A 4,250-nucleotide genomic window follows, 5' to 3' on the forward strand; every position below is an offset into this window, starting at 1 on the left:
CCTTTACTGTTCTGATACTTGCTGTATAAACCAGGAAAGACTCAAATGTGAAAATCTGCCTGTCTCTGCCTCCTAAATGCTTAGGATAAAAGGTGTGTGCCACCATCACCCAATTCCCTGGATGAATTTTTGAGAAATATATCAAATACTCAAGGTTTGATGAATAGACTTATTACAGGGATTTATAAAAAAAATTCCAGTTAGAAATTTGGCAGACATGGACAAAATTATTTCACATTTTTTATAGTAAGAAAAAATTAAATTCTGGAGCAGTTTGGAAAACCTAGCAAAGTCAGCCAAACTAATCTTTCAGATTTCAGAACATCGTATTAAACTAGAGTCCACTCAGCTTTGTGGTATTAGAAATGGGATGCAAACCTGAACAGAATAAATAGAGGGAACAAGCCAGGACTTGACTCATACGATTACATCCATCAAATTTTACAGAAATATGCAGAAGAGATTAATAGATAAGGAACAAGTCATCTACAGATGAAGTCACAGCAAGTGATTTGTGAAAGGTTAGAAGGTAAACTTCAGCCTATTCCACACTTCATACAAAATTTAAATAAGAATGACCAAAGAGAAAAAGAAAATGGACTGCCTGGGGCCAGTCTCAGTGGGCTCTTCTTTCTCATCAGTTCTTGAGGCAGTGGAGGTTGGGAGGGAGAAAAACATGGGCCGAGGGGTAAGACTTTGTCTTACAAGATATGTAGGGTTGCTGTACAATAAATAAGTTTACTTATTTAAGTCTAAGTTACTATGCTACTGTAGCTGACTGCCTTCTGTGATTCTCTGAGGCCAGAAACTGCAGTCTCTGGCACTTAGCACCTCTTCTGAAAACTGCAAAGGATTAAGTAAATAGCCTTTGCACCCTCTCAGCAGGGACTGATGGCTCTAACTTTCAGAATGCTGGTCAAAAGTCTCAGCAAGAAAAAGGGACACAGTAAAATGATCACAGTGTTTATTACTATGTTGTAAAAAAGTTTTCTATTAAAACTAAGAGGAAAAGCTGAAAGTTTCTAAACAAGGAAAGGAAAAAATTCTTAGTGGGGAAAGACAAAAAAAAATCTTATAAGGGAAAAAACTCTTCCAGGAGGGGAAAAGGAAAAAATTCTATTCTCTTCTCTTTGTCCTCAGTATTAATACATCTTTGTAACATGATTACATGTTACAAAGTTCATCACAAATTCACACAAAAAATCAAATCATACATTGTAATAGAAGTTTATAACAGAGGATGTTTACCTGCATATCCATTATCTGGCTAAACATCCATCATGACCTTTTGTTAATTGTTTTACAATCTCTTGGAATGTGCTCTAAGTAGGAGAAACTCTGGTTAGCATCTAAAAGCAAATAACTGGTGACTCAGAGGTATGAGTTTTCCTCTTACCACCGCTTTCATTGTGTCCCATAAGTTTGGGTATGCTGTACCTTCATTTTCATTAAATTCTAAGAAGACGTTAATTTCTTTTTTTATTTCTTCTTTGACCAGGTTATCATTGAGTAGAACATTGTTCTCCTTCCATGTATATATGGGCGTTCTTCCCTTATTGTTATTGAGGACCAGCTTTAGCCCAATGTGGTCTGATAGGACTCATGGGATTATTTCTATCTTTCTGTGTCTGTTGAGGCCTGTTTTATGATCAATTATATGGTCAATATTGGAGAAAGTATCATGAGGTGGTGAGAAGAAGCTATATCCTTTTGTTTTAGGATAGAAAGTTCTATAAATATGTTAAGTCCATTTGGTTCATGACTTCTCTTAGTCTGTCTATGTCTCTGTTTATTTTCTGTTTCCATGATCTGTCCATTAATGAGAGTGGGGTGTTGAAATCTCCTATTATTATTATGTGAGGTGCAATGTGTGCTTTGAGCTTTAGTAAGGTTTCTTTTATGTATGTATTTGCCCTTGTATTTGGAACATAGATATTTGGGATTGAGAGTTCATCTTGGTGGATTTTTCCTTTGATGAATATGAAGTGTCCTTCCTTATCTTTTTTGATGACTTTTAGTTGAAAATCGATTTTATTTGATATTAGAATGGCTGCTCCAGCTTTCTTCTTCAGACTATTTGCTTGGAAAGTTGTTTTCTAGCCTTTCGCTCTGAGGTAGTGTCTGTCTTTGTCTCTGAAGTGTGTTTCCTGTAGGCAGCAGAATGCAAGGTCCTCATTGCATATCCAGTTTGTTAATTTATTTCTTTTTATTGGGGAGTTGAGACCATTGATGTTGAGAGATATTAAGGAATAGTGATTGTTGCTTCCTGTTATATATGTATTTGGATGTGAGATTATGGTTGTGTGCTTTTCTTCTCTTGGTTTTGTTGCCAAGATGATTAGTTTCTTGCTTTTTCTAGGGTATAGCTTGCCTCCTTATGGTGGGCTTTACCATTTATTATCCTTTGTAGTGCTGGATTTGTAGAAAGATATTGTGTAAATTTGGTTTTGTCATGGAATATCTTGGTTTCTCCAGCTATGTTAATTGAGAGTTTTGCTGGATAGAGTAACCTGGGCTGGCAATTGTGTTCTCTTAGGGTTTGTATGACTTCTGTCCAGGATCTTCTGGCTTTCATAGTCTCTGGTGAGAAATCTGGTGTGATTCTGATAGGTCTGCCTTTATATGTTACTTGACCTTTTTCCCTTACTGCTTTTAATATTCTTTCTTTGTTTTGTGCATTTGGTGTTTTGACTATTATGTGATGGGAGGATTTTCTTTTCTGGTCCAATCTATTTGGAGTTCTGTAGGCTTCTTGTATGTTTATGGGCATCTCTTTCTTTATGTTAGGGAAGTTTTCTTCTATGATTTTGTTGAAGATATTTACTGGTCCTTTGAGCTGGGAGTCTTCACTCTCTTCTATACCTATTATCCTTGGGTTTGATCTTCTCATTGAGTCCTGGATTTCCTGTATGTCTTAGACCAGTAACTTTTTCTGTTTTACATTAATTTTGACCATTGTGTCGATGATTTCTATAGAATCTTCTGCTCCTGAGATTCTCTCTTCTATCTCTTGTATTCTGTTGGTGATGCTTGTATCTATGGCTCCTTGTCTCTTCCCTTGGTTTTCTATATCCAGGTTGTCTCCCTTTGTGCTTTCTTTATTTCTTCTATTTCCATTTTTAATTCCATCACCTGTTTGATTGTATTTTCCTGGAATTCTTTCAGGGATTTTTGTGATTCCTCTCCAGATGCTACTACTTGTTTATTATTTATGTTTTCCTCTGTTTCTACAAGGGAGTTCTTCATATCTTAAAGAAATAGGAGAGAGCATATAACAGCAGATTGACAGCACACTTAAAAGTTCTAGAAAAAAAGAAGCAAATACACTCAGGAGGAGTAGAAAGCAGGAAATAATCAAACTCAGAGCTGAAATCAACCAAGTAGAAACAAAGAAGATCATAGAAAGAATCAACAGAACCAAAAGTTGATTCTTTGAGAAAATCAACAAGATAGATAAACCCTTAGCCAGACTAATGAGAGGAAAAAGAGAGTGTGTCCACATTAACAAAATTAGAAATGAAAAGGAGACATAACTACAGAATCAGAGGACATTCAAAAAAATCATCAGATCCTACTATAAAAGCCTATATTCAACAAAACTTGAAAATCTGCAGGAAATAGACAATTTCCTAGAGAGATACCAGGTACCGAAGTTAAATCAGGAACAGATAAACCAGTTAAACAGCCCCAAAACTCCTAACAAAATAGAAGCAGTCATTAAAGTTCTCCTAACCAAAAAGAGCCCAGGTCCAGACAGGTTTAGTGCAGAATTCTATCAGACCTTCATAGAAGACCTCATACCAATATTATCCAAACTATTACACAAAATTGAAACAGATGGATAACTACCAAATTCCTTCTATGAATCCACAATTAGTCTTATACCTAAACCGCACAAAGACCCGACAAAGAAAGAGAACTTCAGACCAATTTCCCTTATGAATATTGATGCAAAAACACTCAATTAAATTCTTTCAAACTTAATCCAAGAACATATCAAAATGATCATCCACAATGATCAAGTAGGCTTCATCCCAGACATGCACGATGGCTTAATATATGGAAAACCATCAACGTAATCCATTGTATAAACAATCTGAAATAACAAAACCACATGATCATTTCATCAGATACTGAGAAAGCATTTGACAAAATTCAACACCCCTTCATGATAAAAGTCCTGGAAAGAATAGGATTTCAAGGCCCATACCTAAACATAGTGAAAGCCATATACAGCAAACCAGTAGCTA

This window comes from Rattus rattus, chromosome 8 (genome assembly GCF_011064425.1).
Source record: "Rattus rattus isolate New Zealand chromosome 8, Rrattus_CSIRO_v1, whole genome shotgun sequence".
NCBI classification, from domain to species: Eukaryota; Metazoa; Chordata; class Mammalia; order Rodentia; family Muridae; genus Rattus; species Rattus rattus.